Genomic DNA, 25,273 nt, shown 5'->3' with positions numbered 1-25,273 from the left:
GACTGGATAAAGAAAATATGGCACATATATACCATGCAACCATAACACTATGCAACCATAAAAAGTGGATGACATAACCATAACACTATGCAACCATAAAAAGTGGATGAGTTCATATCCTTTGCAGGAGCATAGATGAAGCTGGAAACCATAACTCTCAGCAAACTAACACAAGAACAGAAAACCAAACACCGCATGTTCTCACTCATAAGTGGGAGTTGAACAATGAGAACACATGGACACAGAGAGGGGAACATCACACACTGGGCCCTGTCAGTGGCTGGGGTGCTAGGGGAGGGATAGCATTAGGAGAAATACCTAATGTAGATGATGGGTTGATGCATGTAGCAGTGGTACATTACCACTTGCAAATATATTCTAATATACTGAGTCTTTTATGTCCCAGTAATCAGTATTTTTGACAAGTTCCTCCGAACAATTTAATGTGCTGCTAGGTTTAAGAGAAACATGCAGCAAACCACCATCGCACGTGTATACCTGTGTAACAAACCTGCACATTTTGCACATGTATCCCAGAACTTAAAGTATAATTTAAAGAAAGAGAAAGAAAGAAAGAAAGAAAGAAAGAAAGAAAGAAAGAAAGAAAGAAAGAAAGAAAGAAAGAAAGAAAGAAAGAAAGAAAGAAAGAAAGAAAGGAAGGAAGGGGAAGAAAGGGCCAAACTACTCAAGAATGCGGAAGAGATTCACTTGAATTTGTTGAAAGTAATGGTAGAGGGGCTGTTAATGCTTCACCTTGGCAAAGAGATAGAAAACATTGATGATTAATCAGAAGATCAGAATCCATTATTCTATTTCCTTTAGCCAAGGGTTTTCCCCAGGATGGTTTTTGTTTGGTGTTTTATTGAGCTCTTGCTTCCTCTGCAAGTGAGCCTAATCTATACGCAGCTCTGGAGCAATGTCTAGCTGTTGATTGTTCTTTTCTGGCCTCTGGCTGCAGGCTTGTCCATGGCATTTAGAAGGTCTACCACAAAAGTGCAAGTGGAGGCTCAGTGCTGCCCCTCTTCTTTTTCCTCCACCTCTGTTCCACACAGTGAGGTCCCTCTCATACATATGTATGCCCTGACCCACATGTACCAGCTTCTTAACCATAAGCAGTCTCCTTTTGGCTCTATGGTCCTAAGGATACACATGTCAGAGATGAGGTTTGCAGACAAAGGAGGAGGCCCATTCAGTCCTTGGAAATAGGCTCAGAGCATTGGATTAGGGATTTTCAGGGTTCCTGGTACATGGAGATGGTGTAGAAGAGGTAATGGGATACTGAACTGGGTCTAGACTCCTGATCTCAGGAACATCTGTTCTAGTGGTAGGGAATAAGACCAAAAGAAGATCATAGACGGGCTGAAGCACGGAGCACCCGACAGGGTTGCCTCCATTTTCTCACGTTCCTGATGTACAGTAAGGATTAAGTACCAATAAGTCATTTAGCAGCTGCTGTATCATGAAAATATTTCCATACTGGTGGAAGGAACCAGAATGAGGATGTCAGAAGTTATATGCAAAGTTACATTGGGCTTATAAAATATTTTTTACTCACCTTTCTACAAAGACCTCAACTATAACTTGTATTATTTGCTTATGCATATCATTCCATTAGAATACTTCTTTTCTTTCTTGTTTTCCTGAAAATTTTCCAAAGTTTTCTTTAAAAGTGCAGGTCAAACTTACACTCTGCATGAAATGTTTCCCAATCTTCCATCAGCAAAATTAACTTATGTTTAGATAGCACTTTGTACATAATTCTAACTTAACATTGCCACACAGCATTACATTTATGTATATGTATTTTCCCTATTAGAATATAAATTCACTGAACACATGATATTTGCTCATTCTTTCTTTACCCCAAACCAAATACAGCATTTGATATATACAAAGGATACAAATAATTTTTGATGAATTGAATTAAACACATATATTCAGTTTCCTATTCCTATACTGTTTTGTTTATCTTTTTCTTGAAATTACTTTTTATCAAGATCTTTTGCAGAAAATGTGACAGAATATTCTAGGTATTATATAATCAGGATGGTCTACGGTAGGCAAATTATCTTTATTGATTCAGCCAATCATTTGGAAACCTTTATTTCTGCAAAAGGCCAGATAGTAAATAATTTAGGCTTTTCTGACTATATGGTTTCTTTCCTGCCACTCAACTCTTATGTTATAGCACAAAAGCAACACAGATAATATGTAAACAGCAGGCATGGTTGTGTTCCAGTAAAACTTTATTTACAAAAACAGGCGGCAGGCCAGATGTGGCCCTGATCTATACCAGCACTTCTTAAACATGGTTACACAAGAGAATAAGTCCTAATGCCTTAAAGCATCCAATTATATACTAATTAACTTATCTCATATATATCCAGAATGGTGATAGTTATGTACTATCTTAGGAGAATTGAGAAAATAGTTATTCTAATAGTATTATTTTTTTCTGTGGTTCCGATGAGCAATGCTGGCTGACAGAAATGCTTATCTAGACAATAGATTCCATTCATAGATAAGCCTAAGACTATATTATATTTTTAACATAGGCTATCATTGGTTCATATTGATTTTCTTTTCAAACAAATCTGCTTAGGTGTTTTATACGTCAGTTGTTTTATTATATCTAAATGGAAACTGCATATTTATCATTATTAATTCTTTTATTTTGGGTTTTATAAATAAAATCTCTCATTTCTTACATAATAAAGCAGTATTTTTTTTTCAGTCTATATCTTATGAGCTTGAAATTGTATAGATACAACTAAAACCCAGACTACAATTCTTATTAAAATGTCCGGGAAATTGTTTTTAATTGAGTTTTTTATGTACCTCTGAAGTAACTTTTTGTATCCAATACTCCATCCAAGCTCTGTAGATATTATCAAGACCCAAAACTTGAAATCTCAATTAGCTCCTCCTTTTCTTTTTTATTCAGTTTATTAGAAAATTTTGTTGCATTTAGTTTTGAAAACATATCCAGCATATAACCACTAGCAACCATGCTGGTCTGAGTCATCCTTATCTTTCCTCTCAATTACTGTAGCAACCTCCTAACTGATCTTTGCTTCTGTCCTTGTCTCCTTTAGTCGACGCTAGGCATACTAGCTAGAGGAGTCCTTTTAAAACATAAAACACATTTGTCTCTCCTTTGTTCAAAATCCAAAGAGTAATCAGTTTTAGATGGAGAAAAATTTATGAGAAACTGAAGGGACCTGTCCATCCTCACATAGACTGGTAGGTCTGGGCACTAGAGCAGAAAACATCTACCATTGAATCTGAAACCTTATCACATAACCAAAGGTTTCTACATTTCAATTCATGTGCTATTTGTTTTCTTAGTATTAGATATTTTTTTAAAATAATAATACCAAAGAGTGTCTACTCCTACTTCTGACATAAATAAGTGCTAAGTTCCTTAGATCTGGATTCTAATAGTCACACTGTATTAAACTTCAGGATGGGGCATTAACTTTATATATGTATGTAATATATAAATATATGTATGCTTCTTCATCTCTGAAATAAATTTATAGAACAAATATTTCCCTCGTGTGTTATCTGCAAGGATCAAATGAGATAATATTTATGGTAAGAGCTTTTTGGGGCCGGGCACAGTGGCTCACGCCTGTAATCCCAGCACTTTGGGAGGCTGAGGTGGGCGGATCACCTGAGGTCAGGAGGTCGAGACCAGCCCGACCAACATGGAAAAACACTATTTCCACTAAAAATACAAAATTAGCAGGATGTGGTGACACATGCTTGTAATCCCAGCTACTTGGGAGGCTGAGGCAAGAGAATCACTTGAACCCAGGAGGCGGAAGTTGTGGTGAACTGAGACCATGCCATTGCACTCCAGCCTGGGCAACAAGAGCAAAACTCTGTCTCAAAAACAAACAAACAAAAACACACACACACACACAAAAAGCTTTGTAAAACTTAAAGAATTATAAATAGCAAGAGTTTACTTTCACAGGTACTTTAAAGAATAGAAATAACATTACTTCATTGGGATCCAAACCAAAGCAGAACCTTTTGTCCAATTATTATCAGTGAGATGTTTAGATGTGTAGATGGCGAAACTCTAGATTGTGCCCCTTCTCAGTGGCTTCCAAATATTATACAGAAATTAGAAAATGGTAAGAGAAAGAAGGTTTGCCATTTTAGCCATCATCTTGATCATAAAAGAATTTCAAATTTTATTATTGAAGGATTCCTATTTCATCCTCCCCCAACTTTTGGTCTAAAAGTTGAGACCAGGGTGAAATACCAGGTATAGAGCCCAAGTGAACAAGCTTTTATTTGCAGGCATTTGTATAGGGTCTTTTCTCTGTCCCAAGTTGCTTAGGGGCCTTGGTGGCCTTGATAGCTCTGTCTTCTTCACCCATATTTTCTTGCTTCAGGAAATACTTTGAGGTCTTGCTTTCTGAACTAGCTCACTCCACCTAACCTTTTTTTTTTGTTTGTTTTTTCCCCTTGATTCCTGACTTCTTCTGTGGACTCAAAATTATATAAACTCCTCTGAAACGAGACTCAGTGTAGCTTCTCTCTGTCCCCATTTCAAAGTTGTGGATCACCTCTACTCACTTCTACAACAACATATGGTTTCTGCAGACCTAGAACAGGTTGAAATTCTGGGAATCTAGCTTGAACAAGACAGGAAGTTAGATGTCATCTTTAAAGAAAATATTCTCCGTTTTCCCTGAATACAAAGGACTCAACATCATTTTGCTGAGAACTCAACCTTTTTACTTCATTAGAAGTAAAAAGTGAACGGTTTTGCAAGTTCAGAACCATTCTATGCTGTCTTTTAGATGTTAAAGGTGACTGGAATTTAGAAGAGGAGAAAAGAAATGAACACATATCAAAGATAAAAGCAACTTTACCATTCCAATTACTTAATTTCCTATGCCTCATATTTTGGTTTCTTCAGTTGGCAGGTTCCAAAAGTTATCTTTACACATATTCAAAATGTCAATTGTATTTTAGAATCCAAAAATTTAATATTTTCCAAACAGCTATTTTATATATATACACACACACACACACACACATATATTATATTAACATTTTTCCAAGCAGCTATTATATACATATTTCCTTAATAACACATATACAAATAAACAGATGAGGCAGGCAGATGCATAAAATGTGTGTGTGTGTGCCTGTATGTGTGTCTGAGCTCCAGTCACACTTCCCACAGAAACCATTCATTTCTCATGAGCTCCTGTAATTGGAACTTTGCCAAACTTGTCTTCATATTAATTTTTCTAATTAACCACATAGAAACTCAAACTTATTCTATATTTGAATCTGGTAATTGTATAATCTTTAGCAGCAGAGTAAAAAGCTGAAATAAATTTTAAAACAGGTATATATCATATAACTAGAATTTATTAATTACTTAGGTATGAGACACTGTTCAAAGCTCTTTACAGATTTTATTTCTTTAATTCTAAAGACAACATCATGAGATAAGTTTTATGATTGTACCAATTTTAGCAACAACAAAGGAGATAGGAAAAGTCACAAATGTGGCCGGGCACAGTAGCTCAAGCCTGTAATCCCAGCACTTCGGGAGGCCGAGATGGGCGGATCACGAGGTCAGGAGATCAAGACCATCCTGGCTAACATGGTGAAACCCCGTCTCTACTAAAAAATACAAAAAACTAGCAGGGGGAGGTGGCGGGCGCCTGTAGTTCCAGCTACTCGGGAGGCTGAGGCAGGAGAACGGCGGGAACCCGCGAGGCGGAGCTTGCAGTGAGCTGAGATCCGGCCACTGCACTCCAGCCCGGGCGACAGAGCGAGACTCCGTCTCAAAAAAAAAAAAAAAAAAAAAAAAAACAGAAAAGTCACAAATGTGTGTGGCATGCATAGCAGGGATTTAAATAGATGATTTAAATAGATAATAATATATGAGTTAAGAATAATCTGTGGAATTTCTGATTTGTGGGGGGAAGAAGAATTCTCACTCTTAACTGTTTTTTAAAAAATTAATATAATGATATACTAATTTTGCATAGTCATAAAAGAAAAAATCTTCAAAGAAATTGCTATTACAAACAAAATATTCATGATTAAGAAGCATAAAAATAAGGCCATGTCTGAAATCATGTTCACCCACATGAAACATTAAACTCAGAATCAACCAGGGAGGCTGATGTGCAGCTAATTAGAAAACATTCTAATTAGTTTTCTTTATAGTTTTCCTTGTTTTTCATCTTTATTCTTTCCTTAATCTTCAAATGGCAGCCGGGTAGATGTGGTGAAGTTACATCCACAACAATAATTTACTAGGAAAAGGAAAGTCATGTTCAATAAGATTTTCATTGCAAGATACACAATAAAAAAATCTGTTAATTTTCAAGCAAAGCAATGAAAGTTGAAAACTCCCTAGCATATATAGAGACGATTCTGAAAAATATTGGGTCAATTTTGTGACCATTTTTGACCCATATCTAGGCATTTTCAAATAATGTCAAGAGACATCATTTACATTTGAAAAAGCATATAAAAAGGAAAAAAGAAACCTCTCACCACTGCTATCAGACATTTTGTGGTGGGAGTGTCAATTAGTACAAACTTTTGGAAAATTATTTGTTAAGAAAATAATGCCTCTTCAAGGAAAGCATTATAAGAAAATAATTAGAAATGAAGATCAAGATTTATAAACAATAATATCCACAGTTAAAATTGATTAAAATGCAATGTATAATCATGCAAATTTAGATAACATAGGAAAATATTTCAAATAATAGTACATTTAAAAAAAATACTGTACAAGATTATATGTACCACTAGATTTCAAATACATAAAAATACATCCAAAGTTGCATCAAGCTATTTCCTCTATATTGTAGGTTCTGTGAGGGGAAAAACAAAAAACAACCCTGCTGTTTACTTTCATACCTTCAGCATCTACATCAGTATACGGAACATAATCAACACTCAGTGCAAAAAATAAAGTTAAATGATGAATGAATATATATATTTTCCTTCATATATATTCAATGTACACCTGGTAAGCAATCCTTTAAGAACCCAACATTTCCAAGTTCTGAGCTGATTGGCTAACTGAATAGACCGAACATTTCTACAGGAAGCAGACAGTGTATATTCAAAGAAAGAGTCCTTTCTTCTCTTAGTTTTGCAAAATTGGGCAGTAGAATGTTTCTGTTTGTTAAATTGAAAAAAAAAAACAAACAAAGATAATACTCTTAACAACAACTTTTTAGGTTTCTTGTGCAGTTTATGTGACACAAGGCATGAAAAGCATTTAGCATATAAACACATAGCACTAAATAAATCGGAGGCGTAGTTACTCCAGTAAACAGAATCTCTCAAGGCCTATTGAGATGCACTATGTGATTTTTTTTTTTTTCTGCCTGCTTTTAAGCTTTTTTTCTGTAGTGTCCACCAATGTCAGCATGTTAGCTAACAATGTGTCTAATACTTAGTAGATGCTCTCTTATTATCCCTTACTTAAAAATCCCTTAACGGCTCCCCAATGTCTTCATTACAAAATCTAAACTCCTCATGCTGACATAAAACATACGTGATGTTCTGGTCAGCCTCTGCCTCTCCCTTCCCATCTCCCACTGCTAACTCTTATGTACCTGCAGCCAAAACAAATTACTTACATTCTCCGAGCATTCTACCTTCTAAACTTTATGATGCTGGACCCAGCTTAAAATAGATTTTTTCTTTAATCTAAATTATAATCTTCCTTTAAAATTAACCCATTAGTTTTTATTGCACTTAAAAAATAATTTTAGCTTTTCTCAAAAATGTTTAATTTTTAAACTTTTTTTTTTTTTTTTTTTTTGAGACGGAGTCTTGCTCTGTCGCCCAGGCTGGAGTGCAGTGGCCGGATCTCAGCTCACTGTAAGCTCCGCCTGCCGGGTTTACGCCATTCTCCTGCCTCAGCCTCCCGAGTAGCTGGGACTAATTTTTAAACTTTTTAATTGTTTATTTTTATTTCAAAATATTTGGGGTTCAGGTGGTTTTTGATTACGTGGACGAGTTCTTTGGTGGTGATTTCTGAGATTTTGGTGCACCTGTCATTCAAGCAATGTACTGTATACTCAATATGTAGTCTTTTATCCCTCACTCCCCTCCCATTCTTCCCCACAAGTCCCAAAAGTTCATTACCTCATTCTTACGCTTTTACGTCCTCATAGGTTAGTTTCCACTTATAAATAAATGAGAACAAAATATGATATTTGGTTTTCCATTCCTGATTTACTTCCCTTAGAATAATCACCTTCAGTTTCATCCAAATTGTGGCAAAATACATTATTTTGTTCCTTTTTATGCCTGAGTAGTATTCCATGGTGTTAACTAAAAAGCTTCTGAACAGCAAAAGAAATAATCAGCAGAGTAAATAGACAACCCGCAGGGTGGGACAAAATATTTACAAACTACGCATCTGATAAAGGAATAGTATTAGAATCAACACATAACTCAACCAAATCAGCAAGAAAAAAATAATAATCCCATCAAAAAGTGGGCAAAGGACATGAATAGACAATTCTCAATAGAAGATATACAAATGACCAACAAACATGGAAAAATGCTCAACATCACTAATTATTAGGGAAACACAAAGTTAAACCACAGTGAGATACCAACTTATTCTTGCAGGGATGTCCATAATTCAAAAGTCAAAAAACATTATATGTTGGCATGGATGTGGTGAAAAGGGAACATTTTTACACTGCTGGTGGGAATGCAAACTAGTACAACTACTATGGAAAACAGTATGGAGATTCCATAGAAAACTAAAAGTGGAACTAGCATTTGATCCAGCAATCCCACTACTGGGAATCTTCCCAAAGGGAAGGAAGTCATTATACTAAAAATAAACATGCACCTGCAAGTTTATAGCAGCAAATTTGCAATTGCAAAGATATGGAACCAACCTAAGTTCCCACCAATCCAGTGGTTAACTTTTCATTTTGAAAGAAGTTTAGATTCATAGAAGAGCTATAAAGATAGTACACAGAGTTCACATATAACTTTCATCCTCTTTCCTCTAACATTGACATCTTATAGTATGTTCACCATACTAAGAAATTAATATTTGTGCAACAGTTTACTTTTATTTTTTAAAACGATTTTATGTAGTTAAAAAAATCTATGCCACTTGAAATTGATCAACAATATATAATAAAGGTAGAACAATCAGGCATACATTGGTGGGTAACCTTTCTCTGAAGATTAGTGTTATAAGAATGTTTTCTCTATATTTTCCATTAGCAAATTATGAAATGAATCCAGATTTACTTGTCATCTATGACATTTAAATGGCAATAAATTAGCAGCCTGCTTTACATATGATTTTCCCTTCAGTGACAGAATTAAACCTCATTGCTCTACAAAAATGAACAAGCAAACCAACCACAAAGTCATATTCAAGTATTTGTTTTTTATCTTCTTATTTACCCATATGATTATTTCTTGAATTAATATTACATGAGCAGATTGATTTGGAATTGTGGCGATAGACAAAAAATCTTTTATGTCTGCCTCAATAGAACTTCCAGAATTTAATTAAAATTTATTCATTGGTTCTGCCCTCTTCTATCCCAGTCAAGATTCCTCCCCTGAACAAATACAGTATATAGAGTCAGTGCAACGAGCAGAATTGCTCAGAAAATGTCCTCTCTCCTATTAACCTTATCCACATGTGAACGTCTACTGATGGTAGCATTTAAAACACCTTATATTTCTTTTATTTTAAAAGAAAACTAATTTAAGTAACAAGTAAAATTCAGAATTAATGTCTTCACTGCTACATTCTATCATAGTACAATTCCCATATTAAGTTGCTAAATAATGACAACACCTGTAACTTTTCTTCTGTAATCATATGAGCAAATGAATTAATTGGAAGTTAAGTTATTTTATTTTGACACTTCTAGAAGTGGTTTTTTTAAAATTAGCATTTTCATACACATAACTTTAGGACATTTTTGGAGGTATGCACTGTCTTATAATGTATCCACATGCAAGTAAACTCATTTACTAAGGCTGAAATTAGAAATAAAACACTTTAAGGAAATTTGGTATTCTTAAATCATACAATTCTGATACAACTAAATGATACTTTTTTTTGACACATATGACCATTCAAAATAATTACTTTTATACAATGATAAAGTTGATGTCTGTTTTTAAAAAATAAATATACTAAATTATCCTGCATGGCTTACATTTATTCCTTGTTTAAATTCACTGTGCTTTCCTTGATAAAAGATTGGTAGAAACAAATTAACTCATTTATTATTCTATGACATTTTATCATTTAAGCTGTCACTTCTGCTTTTATTATAGAGAAGAATCTCTGGTGGATTCTTAGAGACTTTCTTCCTACCCACTTTTCTGCATTCCTTAAGTGTTGTTTTCTGCTATTATATTCAATCTGCAAGATCACATACAGCTAAAATAAATTTAATGAGAAAGAAAGTATGTGTTTCTATTATTGGCATTGCCATGAATTTTATATCACTGGTTTGCTTTGGCAATTTTATACTGAGAAATGAAGATATATAAAATCATCATAATAAAAAACAAAGTACCAATTAAAATTATACTTTATAATGAACAGTATTTGAGAGGTGTTGAAGTAGTTAATGCTAAGTCAAGTAATGGGGGGTACAAGGTTACCCCTCTCTTTCCTACCAGCTACATGTACCAATGAGTAAATCAAAAGAAATCTTTCCTGTAGGATAAAAAGCTTGCTGTGTTTCAGAAATCTTGAAGATTACCCAACATAGATATAAACACACTCTGATAAATGCAAATAACATACAAATCTAAATGCATATTATTTATATTGATAAATATGCTGTGTTTACACATATTAATAAAAGTATAAATAGCAACAATTCTAAAGATTTTGCTATTATTATTTTAGCTTTATCATCAATTTCTCTTTCTGACTTGGGTTTGGATTTAGCTGCTCTTCAACTACTCTGATGGCCAGTCGAGGCTACTGAAGACTATCACCTGCTTTATTCATCACCTTATACTACACCTTCTCAATGAGTGTCATCTGGATGTTTTAAAGTCAACTCAAATTCAATGTCTTCAAAACTCACCTTCCCCACATTTTCTCTTTTTGAATATTATTTGATAAACGCTGGATTATTTAATGATTCTATTTTCAAATCAGAAATCTGGGAGTCATTGTATATTCATTTTTCTCATGAGTACATCCAATATATCAGCAAAGCCTAAAAATTCTACCCCAAATAGATTTCTAGATCCTCACTCTTTTCTCTCCTTCCTCACATTTGATCATCTCTTACCAAAACTCTTTCTTGAATTTCCACTATACCGGCACATCTTATACTTGGAAAGACCTTAAACTCCCAGCATGCCAATTTTTTTTTTTCGTATCTTATGGCTTAAATAGTTTTAAAGATATTATGTTTTTTTCCACATGAGTTGTGGGAATTAAGGAAAAGATGCTCTCCAGATTTATAATTCTTATATAGCTTTTCTATTTGGAAAAGAGTAGAAGAGTGGAAAAACGTATTTTGGATTTGTTTCAGATAGATTAGTTTTACCATTTCAAAGTTCAAGTACTGTCTTTATGCTTGTTTAAAGTTGGCCAAGTTATGTAACTATCAAGAGATAGATTCTACTTATTTGTAAGAGGAGGATAATACTTCCTGAAAGAATTCTTGTTGAGATTAAATCAGATGTAACATATAATGTTCCTGTCTTCATTTATCAACTCTTCTATTCACTTAGCTTTCAGTTACCAGCATTTCCAATTATAATTTGATTTATAAAATAAAATTTGACGTTGTTGTTATGGGTTGGTGTCCTCTCCCAAATATGTCAAAGTCCTAACCATTATACTTGTAAGTTTGAACCTTTCTGGAAATAGGGTTTTTGCAGAAGTTAAGATGAAGTCATTTGGTTGGGTCTTAACCCAAAATGACTATGTCCTTATAAGCACTAGAGATTTGGACAGAGACAGACACATACACAGAAAGACAATGTGAAGACACAGGGAGAGGTCATCTACAAGCCAAGGAATCTGAGGCAATCAAAAGTTCAAAGAATGGACCAGATTCTCCCATACAGCCTTAAGCAGGAATCAACCCTGCAAAAGCATCCAGACTGTGAGATAACACCTTTCTGTTGTGTAAGCCACCCAATTTGTGGTACTTTCTTATGGCAGCCTCAGCCAACTAATAAAGTTGTTTTATTATGTTTTTTATAAATGTGCCCACTATTATGTTAACTTTTTTGGAAGGTTAACTAACGAAATATCTGAACCAGAAACACATAGATAACTTGTCATATCACTTAGTAAAGTACCCCAGGAAACTAGACGGTTCATGAAAGATGTTGATAATGTTAGACATGAAACCAAGAGGAAAATATGTTTAATGAATTGCTCTTGCATCCTACAGAACGAGAGAAGGCATCGTGATTAAAAGAGAAGTAAAATAAAATATGCATCATTTTCCCTTAACTCCACATTATAGCTGTTTTTTGTCTGTTTTGCATTGTTCAGAGTTCTAGTTCTAGTAGAAGAGAACAGAATCCACTCAAACTAGGGGGAAATCTGTCACAGCATGTTAAATGTCTTACCACATCACTGGTAGAGATGACAAAATAGACTTTAAGCCAAACATTTAGTAACTAATCCTAAAGCTACCTGGCAGAACAAGGATCCAGGAGAATTACTGTCTCTTCCACAGTTAGGAAGTAACCAGCTTCAGTTCTCCACCACTACTACCACGATGAGGAAGGATATGTAGCCGTAGCAGCTCCAGAAACCCAACATGGCTTCTACAGCCTGCACCAGTGAAAAGCATTCCACACACTTTTCAAGATCCTCAGAGTTGCTGACCAGGTGCTGAGGCCTCAGCTAAAAGAAAAACTCCACATGCCTTTGACTGTGCTTGTAGGTAGACAGAGCAGGAGCCACTGAAATTCGGCTTTCTGAGAAGACTTATGATTGACTGAACCTCAATCACATTGAGAACTCTAGTTGCAAGAGAATCTTGAAGATGTAGATTGTAGCTTTCCATATTCTGCAATTCTTCAAGGACCATTAAAAGGAGATTGGTATGGTGTTGAGCACCAAGCCACTATACCCACCAAATAACACAGAAACGTTGGTTAGTTATGAAACTCTCTTAGGTACCTGATGCAGGCTCGACTTTAGGAATTCTTACTCTTCATTACCACATATAAGCTATTAGCCTTTCTCTTTCCTGAAAACCTAGTTTTGAGGCTGCTTCTCTCAGGTGACACTACCTGCTACCTTTCCTTGTTGCAATAATTTACAAATGCCCCAGAGTTACTTCCTTAAAGATTTTAACACCTGGATCATGGCCAATTTCACTATTCCAGTCAAAATTCTTGATGATCCAATACCAACATGGAAGGATATTGACCATCTCTTTTACAATAACTTGATCCTCAATCATGTCTCAGCCATCTACTTTCAAGGTCATATCTATGTCCTGCTAATAACAATAAGTACACCCCAATTCCATAATCTCAACCTTAAACATCTCATTCTCTATCTACTAATTTTCTCTATTTCTAATACTTTTACTCCTCATATAGCTAAGATTCAGTAATTCTTCAAAGCTAGGAGAACCAAATCCACTGCAGACCACTCCTCCATGCTTTCTCATGTTCTCACATCCCTAGCTATTCATCTTAGATAGTACAACCCATAACGGTAAGCACTTTCTTTTTCTTTCTCTCTTCCTTTTTTTTTTTTTTTTTTTGAGACGGAGTCTCCCTCTGTGGCCCAGGCTGGAGGGCAGTGGCGTGATCTCGGCTCACTGCAAGCTCCGCCTCCCGGGTTCACGCCATTCTCCTGCCTCAGCCTCCTGAGTAGCTGGGACTACAGGCGCCCGCCACCACGCCCGGCTAGTTTTTTGTATTTTTAGTAGAGACGAGGTTTCACTGTGTTAGCCAGGATGGTCTTGATCTCCTGACCTCGTGATCCACCCGCCTCCGCCTCCCAAAGTGCTGGGATTACAGGCGTGAGCCACCACTACCGGCCATGGTAAGCACTTTCTTACTGACACCTTCACCTTTCTAAGCATCTCTTTCTCTTCCCCAGAACTCCCTACAAACTTTCCCTGCCTTATCATTTTTTCTATCTATCTATCTATCTATTAATAGTTGCCTCCTTTCCTACTTGGCCATAATTTCCATGAGGGCAAAGACTCTTTTGTTTATTGCTGTTTTCTCAGATGGTGAAATTGTGGTTAGTATGTAATAAGAGCTCAATAAATAGTTACTGAGTAAATTAATGACATAATAATATTTTAGGTTAACTAGAATATTGTCTGTCAGGTTAAAGCTGCTTAAATATCTTACTGAATAAATGAGTCATATAGAATAAATCCTGAGATAAAACGAACCTTTAAAGTCTATTTGATCTACTCATTAAAGGTAGAATGAAAAATCAATTGTGTAAAGCCAGTAATATACAAAATAAGCAAAACAAATGTATTCTATTCATTTTGTCATATATCATACTTTGAAACTTCCTTCCATTTCTAAAAACTTTTCCTCCTAAATTTGCTACCTTTTAAATGGGAATTACCTCAATTAAAGTAACAATATAATTCTCAAAAAGATTAAAAATATATGAGATAACTAATTGAATAAACTCTTACATTGGTCCATTAAAATAACTACAGGTTATATTAATATTGTGCTGGAACTGATTATCTTCAAATTGATTCTATTCTCCTCAATCTGTCTTTAAGGAAGGATATTAAGACTTGAAAATACTTAAAGACTAATTTTAATGCTGCATTTCAGCAGTCACAATGTAGTTCCCAAATTATTAATTACATCAGGTAAATCAACCATGACAAGCTATTAATAGGAAATGGAGGAGAAAATTATATTAGTAAAAACTATTTAAACTGATTATCTAATTATAGAGAGACCTACATTACATAACCATGCAATAGGAGAGCCTATAGAGGTACAGTTGCATGTCTGTAACTTCAAATGTTTATGGTGATGTTGCTTCCATTACTATAATGAACTATTAGGTGACCTACAATATATCAAATGACATGGAATCATGTACTTAAAGAAATGTCTCAAGACCTTATGTAACTAACATGCTCCTAAAGCCTTCACAGCATTTAGCTATAGAAGCAAACAACACAAATTGCTATTTAGAACTTACAATAATGATGAAGGATTAATTTTAAAATGGAATTTTCTGAGTTTATATACAGTCCCCCGTTATCCATGGAGGAATGAATACATTCCAAGATCTCCAGTCAATGTCTGAAAACAGATAGTATCAAATTTTATATATGTTTTTTCCTGTCTATATGTACATGTAATAAAGTTTAATATGTAATAAAATTTAATTTATAAATTAGACACAGTACTCCTACTGTGTCTAAAATACTCCTACTATTTTATTAACAAAAATAAAGTAGGACAATTATAACAACATACTATAATAAAAGTTATGTGGATGTGGTCTCTCTCTCAAGAATTATCTTATTGCACTGTCTTCACCCTTCTCCTTGTGATGATGTGAGATGATATAATGTCTATGTGACAAGATGGAGTGAGGTGAAAGATGTGGTAGGCATTTAACACTGGGTTACTTGGACCTTCTGACAATATGTCAGAAGAAGGCTCATCTGCTTTAGGTGATTCTGGATCACTGATCTATCACGATGTTCATGACTGGATGTCAGGAGTAGATGATGTTGATGCCTAAAACTCAGGTAGTGTAGACAGCATGGATATGCTGGACATAGGGAGGATTCACGTCCCAGGCAGAATGAAGCGGGTTGGCGTGAGATTTCATCACACTACCCTGAATGGTGGGTAGCAATTTAAAACTTATAAACTGTTTATTTCTGTAATTTTCCATTTAATATTTTTGAGCCATACAACTGACCTTAGGTAACTGAAACCACAATACTGAACTGAAAGTGAAACCATGAATAAGTGAGGACTACTGTACTTGTAACTCACAAAGTATGCAATAAACACTTGTTCTTTCCATCCTCCACTTTGATTCTTTCTTCTTTTCTTCTTCATTTCTTCTTTTGGCAAATATTACTTGTCATCTACTACATGCCAGGTGCTTTGACAGGTCTAGCAGAATAGTACATAACAAGACAGACAAGGTGACTGAGATCTGAAGGATAGGAAGTAGTCAGTTAAGAGAACAGCTGAGTAGAAGAGGGTCCGGAGGTAGTGACCACCCTTCCTGAGAGCATCCCCACACATTTCTGCTGGTGAGAAATGCATGCTATATTCTAGGAGCCAGGGTGCTGAACATAGAATCAGTGACAGTGCATGTGTCAAGAGGAGAGAGAAAGTAGGCAGGATTTATACCATGCAGTGCCTGGTAGCCCAGTGAGAGGGTTTGTTCCTATTAGAACTGCAATGGGAAATCATTATAGCAGATTTTTTTAGGGGGGTGGGGAAGGGAGGTGTCACATGATATAAACACTTTAAAATATAATAGCAGAAATGTTTCTCTATTTATATGTTGCCCTATTTTGTATATAGTGCTAGGGAATCATATAAATCCAAAAATTATGCCATGTTTTTACAAAAGTGAGGTCCTAAATATTCACAAAAGAATTACTAGACTGTAACTCAATGATTATAGTCAATGGAATACAACATATTCTAGACTGTTTCTAGAAATTTCAGGAGTCATGAGAAAAAAAATGTGTGGTCTAATGTTCACTAGCAAAAGATCAAGGTGAGTTTCGAGTCTTCTGCATTCCCTCAATAACAGCCCCTCACAAAAGCCGTTTAAAATAGTAACTGCGGTGAGCGTATTTATCATCTAATTGAGCTGGTGATGGTTTATTCTGATATTTACTAAACACTTATTCTTTGGAAAAGATTCATCTGCAATGTATCATCAACAGTGGTAAGTACAGTGTACACATGCAGTAAGTGCAATATAATAACATTTTCTTATTTGAGAACAATTTTGAAAAGTAATGTCATCCAAAGGAACAGAGTTTGAAATGTTCATAGCCTGTTGTTAAAATCATTGCCCAGCTCTTTGGGAGGCCGAGGTGGGTGGATCACGAGATCAGGAGATCGAGACCATCCTGGTTAACAAGGATCTCTACTAAAAATACAAAAATAAATAAATACGTAAATAATAGCCAGGCATGGTGGTGGGCACCTGTAGTCCCAGCTACTCGGGAGGCTGAGGCAGGAGGATGGCGTGAACCCGGGAGGCGAAACTTGCAGTGAACCGAGATTGCGCCACTGCACTCCAGCCTGGGCAACAGAGCGAGACTCTATCTCAAAAAAAAAAAAAAAAATCATTGCACATTTTTTCATAAAAATCAGTGATCTTGTATTATGAAACTAAATTGCATCCAAGACTGCTGAATTTTGTATTACAAAGTTTACATTGTAGATTGTTACATAAAGACAGCAGCAAGGGTTAATTTTTGCAATTATTCTTTTTCCAACCAAATATGATAATAAAATGCATTTACCTATGGGAATAAAGATGAATCAAATAAAATATTTGAAATATGGCATTGTACATATACTTGTTCCATAATAGCTTTTTGAAAGTATTAAATCTATAGATGTGAAAGAAGAAAGAATATAAAAAATCTGAAACTGGACAAGAAATGTTCATTATGCAAGATATTTAAAGCTAGCTATTGAATTGCTTCAAAATAATTTATTGTAGGCTATTATTTTCTTCTTGATTCCACTGCCTACACCTTACCAGGGAATAAATAGGTACTCTCCTATGTGTGCAAACACCTTCTTTTTAGAAATATTAACCATCCACTGTGGATTTTATAGATACACTACAATATATGGAAAATTGGATGTAACTCTATATGTCTTACATGATCAGAAAAATATGTTACATTAAAAGAATATTCTTTCTGAAGATTGACTCTGAAAAATAAAGTTTTAAAAGGGCTTATACAGGGCGATTTAAATACAAAAAGTTGAATCAATCAGCACTACATCTCTGTAAGCACACAATAGGAAAATTTCTGAATGAGAAATTACACATGCTTTCTGTCATCAGGCTCCTGCTAGCTCAGTGCTGTAATTCATCCTACACTGCTGCAAATGCATCTTTATAAAAATTACAGCACTACTACTAACATTCCGTGCTTCATTTCACCGAATTTCAACCTAATCACTTCCCTGGCATTGAATTTTTTCCTCAGAAGCCCTTTTCCATGACAAATAACTCTCTTATCTACCTTGATTCTTCACAGAATGGTTTCCTCCGGCTTGCTTTGACTGCAAAAACTTTATTTAGAGTGCATCACTGTCCTATGATCCTCACTCACAGAGACAATATTCTGTATTAGTTAAGGTAGTGGTAGCTTCTGTAACAAATAAATCCTGAAATTTCAATAGAGGTTTTTCTAATTAGTGGACTGGGGGAATTTTCTCCCTACACTTACTCAAGGACTCAGGCTGATGGAGGTTCTACCATCTTTAGCATGTCGCTTCTAGTTTGCTCAAAGGATCAACACTCATCTATCAGAGGATTACATGAGATTATTTTTTGGCCAGGCCAGAAACTGATGTATGCTATTCTTGCCACTATTTCATTGGTGATAAATCTGTCACATGGCTGCTCCTAACAGAAAGGGAGGATGGGATATACGTTATACCCAAGTGCCCAGCAAGAAAGAAGAACAGTTTTGCTAAACAGTTAACCAGTCTCTCACAGTACCATAGACTTCACATGCAATAGGCACAGGAGTTTGTTAGCATTTTTCTAGTTAGTAAATAGTTCCTTATTCCTAGGACACTTGAACAAACTATATCTTTCTTAGAATTGACAACCCCTTATATTCTTATCTCTCTGAGATGTTTTAATCTTCATATGGTTGACCCATTTCAAAATGTATCTTCCTGATTTAAAAAAAAAAAAAAAGGTATTTCAACATAAACGTTCTTTACTGTCGACCTCTTCTGCTACTCATATTCATGGTCATGCATGCACCTCGCTTTGCACATTTTTGTCATTTGAACATTTGACCTATTATTAATTATTGAATATTGCATCCTTTTTTTCATCTGCATGCCCTAGGAAATATTATTTCTTTTAATAATAGAATTCTGTAATAAAATCTTCACTGAACTACCCTTCTCATTCCTGGGGGTGGTATCTGTACACTGTGTTGCCAAAAAAAACCTAGAGCTTACCTCTATAATGTGAGGAATGCTTAGAAAAGGAAAATTTTCTACTAACTTAACAAGAGCTTAGACTGAACTTTTCCACCCCATACCTCTTGCTAATTTCAAATTAACCCACCAATAGCTGCTAAACCTTGGTCACAGTCTTGCTTTTTCTACATCTACTACCATGGTTAGTGAAACATCAGTTTCCCCATATCTTCCAAAAATATAAAGAATTAACAATTCTTAGAATAAAACCAAACTTTTAGAACTTCGGACCATCTAGTTACCTAGATGCCCTTCCCTCCTTTATCTGCCTTAAAAAAACTCACTTATTTTCCACTACCAAACTCACATATTATACATTGTATGATACCTCTGCTGCCCCCGGCAAAGCTGTGGGAGTGACTGCCACCACTTTGTTTTGAAAGGAAGTGCTGAAGAACATCAGTGCCCAGGAAGAGAGCTGCCTTGAGGGTGGGGCCGCTTCAGACAGTCCCCATTGAGTCAATGCCCAATGGAGCCATCGGGGTAGTTCTATCCTCAAGACCATAGACTGGTAGAGCAACCAGAGTTCTATTCCAGCACAGAAGAGCTCTGGTGTGGGCTGCACCCAGCAAAACCAAGCAGGGCTGCCTGGAGCCCTGAAGCCCATTTGCCCAGTAAAGCTGAGAAGATGGAGCCTGTACCCCAGTGTGTCCAGAAGACGACCTCTGCCCCAGTGGACTTCAAGGGCAGATAACTGAGTCAAAGAAGATTCTTCCACAACATTTATGTTTTGGACTTGTTCAGGACCTATCATTTATTTCTTCTTTCCTATTTCTTTCTTTTCCAGTGGGAATGTCTTTCCTTGCCTGTCCCACCATTATATTTTGGAAGCGCATAACTTGTTTAATTTCACTGGTTCACAACTGGACAAAAATTTGCCTCGGAATGAATTATATCTTGAATCTCACCCATATCTGATTTAGATAATATTTAGATGAGACGTGAACTTTAGACTTCTAAGTTGATATTAGAACAAGTTAAAATTTTGGGGGCAATTGAAAAGAAATGAATGCATTTTACATTTGAGAAGGACATGGCTTTTTTGGGGACAGGGGCAGAATGAAATGGTCTAAATATATCCCCTTAAAATTCATATGTTGAAACGCTAATCTCCAAGGTGATGGCATTAAGAAAGGAAGCCTTTGTGAGATGATCAGCTGATGGGGGCAAATCCTTCATGAATGAGATTAGTGCCCTTATTAAAGAAGTCTGAAACTCCTTACCCATTAAAGCTGCCATGTGAAGTTACAGCGAAAAGACAACTATCTGTGAACCAGAAAGCAATACCTTACTAGACACTGAATTTGAGGGTGTCTTGATCTTAGATTTCCAAGCATCCAAACTGTGAGAAATAAATTTCTGCTGTGTATAAGTTACCCTGTTCTTGGTATTTTTTTGTAACATCCCAGATGGATGAAGACACCTTCCTTAACAATTCTCTACCCTTTTAGAGTTAGTTTGGCTCCTGTGATGGATAGATCCTATGGACAAGGTCAAGACACTGGTATTTTTTCCTCTAGTGTTCACTTTCTATACATACCCTTTTGTGTTACAGAACTTGTGACTTGCTCCTAGCCAAGGTGAAGAAGTGCAAAGATTTTTGCATATGTATTGAAGGTTCCAAATCACTTGCTTTTGGGTTAATCAAAAGGAATATTATTCTAGATGAGTTTGACTAAATCAAGTGAAAAGTCTTTTTGGAAAAATATATGAAGCACCCTGCAGGTAAGGGAAACTTTCCTGCTGAACTTGAAGGAAAGTGTAGGTGACCCCTTAGAGCTGAGGGTCTCAGTACTACAATCAAAGGGCCTAAATTCTAGCAGCCATCCTGTGAGCTTGGAAGAGGGCTCTAAGCTCCAGATGACAACTCAGATCTGGCCTCTGAAACTTTGAACAGAAGACTCACCTAGATTGTGTCTAGATTTCTGAATCAGGGAAATTGTGTGATAATGTGTGCTGTTTTAAGTTGCTAAATGTGTGGTGAGACTCCAAATTCCATAAAGGCAGGAACCATATCTCATTTATAAAATTCAGTAATCAGAACATATTTTATTTTTGGCTAGAATCATATAGATACATAACAAAATTCTTATATGTTTTCCAACTAGTCTTGTCTAAGTAATCTAGTCGTTGGTTAAAAACAAAAGTAAAATCAGAAAATCAAAAAATCCTTATTAAAAATCCAGGTCTCAGGTCTCAATAGTGGACATTGATGGGTCTTTTTTTTCCTTTCCAAGTACTTAGATATTAGACTAGGTATTTAGCCTTTTACATGCACCCCTGATAGTTTAAGGAAAGCCAATTAATTGCCTACCTTCAGACAACTCTTTTAGCTTGAGACAGCATTTTTTTATTTCCCTAATCTCAAACATCAGCATAGGGATGTGACTTCAGTGAATCTCTTACTTGGAATGCCAGAAACAGAGTGGTCTTTTTCCTGATAGCTGAGAATAAGGATGCATGTGGCACTGATTGCTAATGCAAGGCAATCTGTGGCTTTGAGTTTTGCCTGTTTGGGGATGGAAATAATATCATGAACTGATAGCCAAGTTCATAGCAGGGAAACAAAATCAATTGTGTTTTTGACGATATGATTGAAGACCTGTACCACCACTGCTGAACCTGTCTTATTTCTGGACTTGAGTCACCAGTAAATCTCTTTACTGTTTAAAGCCAGTATTAGTTGGGATTCTGAAGCTTTAACATATAGTCCTAAGTGAAGCCATTTCTAAAACTATATTATCAAAGAATCACTAGGATTGGTATAAAGCAAACATTTGGTCATTTAATTATTCACAAGATGTCAAATAGCTGAATGGATAATTTTGTTAATACATCTTCATATTTTATGATTATGGAAATAGAAAAGTATGACTTTTTTAGATTAATGTTGATTTATAAAGACAGAAGCAATAAATTTTTAAAATATTTAACATTTTTGCTTAATATCTATCTCTAGCTCCTCAATACCCAGTGGTTCTGAGTAGGTTTAGTTTGCATATCATTAATATCTATTTTAATTGGTAGATACAGTTACTCATATATTAGAATTCTCATAACAGATTTGTACCCATGCTTCTAGCTGAGGGTATGACTTAAAAGTTAAAAGACAGAATTATTCTCTGGGAGAATTTAAATTAGCCTTTGATTAGAACCAATAGGGTGGCATAATACCAATACGAAGATGGTGGGAACTTCATATAATTGTAAAGTGGTGATGGCAAGGGGAATTAATTTTGCAAAATCCATGCCAATGATACAATAAAAATATTTGTGTCTTAATTTAGTCTTTGAAACATGTCATTATCTTTGCCTGCAAGAATTTGGCTAATCAATATTTCACTTTAGTAAGTGTCAGCACTGTAAAAGTAAGATGTAGAAACAGACCAAGAAACCAGCATTGGGCATCTGATGCATCATTACTTTTCTCTCTTTCCTGTAGCATTCTCATCATGCCACAACTTCAATCATCCTAAGATAACATGTTACTAATATTCTCATCTTCCATTTTCTAACACTAGGTATTTACTCCTACTATATACACCCTGGGTAGCTCCATTTTATGCTTCTGTTTAGAGTAAAATTATTTGAAGAAGTTGTCTCTTCATTGTATTGACTTCCACTTTTCTTAGTCTCTTTCAAAGCCTTCTGACAAATCTTGGCAAGGTCCACATGAACACACCCTCCCCTCCCGCTACTCAAGTATATGCATAGTTCCTTCTTCACTTCCTTTTCTGAGTTTGTGTCCAAATGGAACATTCTCAGGTAGGCCTTCCCTCATACTTTCAGTGTTTCCTGTTTTATTTTTTTCTTTAGTGCTTAATACTTATTTAATTACAGTTTATTTATTATATATTTCTGATGGACTGAATTCTTATATCCCCCCAAATTCATATGTTGGAACTCTATCACCTAATGTGATGGTATTAGGAGGTGGAGTATTTGGAAGGTAATTAGATGATGTCAGAAGGGTTTAGTGATGTTACAGGAGTCCTGAGAGAGCCTGCTTCTTGCTTGCATCATATAAGGACACAAGGCACCACCTATGAATGAAAATCTGCTAGGCTTTCACCAGATACCAAATCAGCTGACACTTTGATTTTGGACTTCCTAGCTTCCAGAACTGTGAGAAATAAACTTCTGTTGTTTATAAGCTACTCAGTTTATGGTATTTTGTTGTAGCAGCCTGAACGAACTAACACAACATTTATAATCACCACCAATCACTCCTACTAGAATGTAAGTTCCATGAAGGAGAGTTTCTTTTTATTCTATTCACCTTATTATTTCAGTTCCTAGAGTAGTACCTACCCCTTAGCAGATATTCCGTATTCCTTGAATGAATGAGAGAGTGCCATTGATCAAGTGAGCAAAAATTAGGGGAGTCACCAACAGTAGACAGAGGATCTCAGGGTACATCTTGAAGCAGGCAGGTCAATTGAGAGAAATCAAGAACTCAGATAGTGATATGGGTAACAGGAATTTAGAAGCTCAACCAAATGATTAGGTAAAAGACACAGGATTCCAAGTTCCAGAATAGAATTAGATAAAGTATCAGCTTTCTACTGAAAAAAAAATCCATGCTCACTTTATATAGTCTAGAGACTGAATTTATTTCAAACCTGGCTGATTTATGAGTGGAATCAGGCAAATACAACTAATTTCTAGGTATGAGGGGAAATAAAAGGAGTGCCTGACAATAGAATTGGCTTTCTATTCAAATTACTGAGTACATGTGTTCATCCCTAAGCAGCAATGCTTTATGATTTTCTATGACCACAAAATATAATTTAAGTTCACCAGTTTATAAATTTATTTACCAATAAATACACAGAAAAATAAATGACGAGTTAATGGGTGCAGCACACCAACATGGCACATGTATACATATGTAACAAACATGCACATTGTACACATGTACCCTAGAACTTAAAGTATAATTAAAAAAAAATTAATTAATTAATTAATTAAAAAAAAAGAAAAATAACACCAATACTAGCAATCTACAATTGTGTTGTGAAAAGCATTTCCATAGCAACATCAGAATAATTATCGCTATAATCAGCAGTAGAGAAAATGTGCTAAAGCCAAGCTTTATTTTTCTCAGAATCATGGGACTGCAGTGCTCACCCACACAACAGAATCAGCAGCATGAAAAACAACAGAAAATTATATTTTATGTATAAAACAGTCATTGAGCACTCTACAATTACATAGAAATCAATGAGTACAAAAAATAGATTAACAGCTATGAAAAGAGACAATTATGACATTTTTAGTGTCAGTAAAATGTATCATATTCTAATATGAGATTATTTTTCTAAAATTAATGCACTGTAGCTAGAGACCCAATTTTAGAAGAAGAAATAAAAGCTCATCTCAAACATCTTAATCTGTAACTCATTAATGCAACTAGCAAGACTTCATCTGGAATCAAGAAAGGCACAGTTTCTCAGAGTCAATGGGTCAGAGAAAAGATGAAACTGACAACCCACAAGAAAACTATTCTTATTTTAATGGACAACATTAAACAAAGAAAATACTATAAAAATAAGTAGTTTTCTGTGTTACATAAAGATACAAGCCATGAAGTATAAAAACGAACTCATCATAGATTTCTCCAGTCAAGCAAAGACACCTGTGTCTATTTGCTAATATTTTATTTACTTTTTCAGCATCAAGTGATAAAGCAATATCTTAATTTTCTTGAATTTTTATTTTTCTGCTATTTTCAATCTCTATGAGTGAAGAAAAACCGAATCCAATAGTCCACCAGGAAGAAATAACCTCCCAAGGAGACTATAAGCTGTATATTTATTCCAAGTAAATAAAGAGAGAGAGAAAGAGAGAGAGAGGCAGGGAGAGAGGGAGAGAGACATACACAAAAAGCAAGGGGTGGGGGGAGAGAGAGAGAGAGAGAGAGAGACAGAGAGAGAGAGAGAAAGATCCATATACCAGGATTGCTCCAGGCACTAAAAATACAAAGGCAAGCAAGGCCATTGTTTGTTCAATGTCAGCTGAATGCCTTTAGAAATTGTAA

General features: G+C 35.4%; 1 protein-coding gene across 25 annotated transcripts in view; it reads right to left on the bottom strand.

Annotated features, from left to right (window-relative positions):
• Positions 1 to 25,273, bottom strand: part of LOC105473289 (PTPRF interacting protein alpha 2) — a 510,238-nt gene that overhangs the window by 250,810 nt on the left and 234,155 nt on the right. Inside the window, exon 1 of one of the 25 annotated variants that reach the window (XM_071071381.1) lies at positions 23,545 to 23,706. The exons of the other annotated variants lie outside the window; for them this stretch is intronic. The gene's annotated coding sequence lies outside the window, so the exon portion shown is untranslated. Of the gene's footprint in view, positions 1 to 23,544; positions 23,707 to 25,273 lie in introns of those variants that run through there. 25 annotated transcript variants of the gene reach the window in all.

Source organism: Macaca nemestrina, chromosome 10 (genome assembly GCF_043159975.1).
Source record: "Macaca nemestrina isolate mMacNem1 chromosome 10, mMacNem.hap1, whole genome shotgun sequence".
NCBI classification, from domain to species: domain Eukaryota; kingdom Metazoa; phylum Chordata; class Mammalia; order Primates; family Cercopithecidae; genus Macaca; species Macaca nemestrina.
The sequence above is the reverse complement of the archived record's forward strand: the minus strand, read 5'-3'. Positions and strand labels throughout refer to the sequence as shown.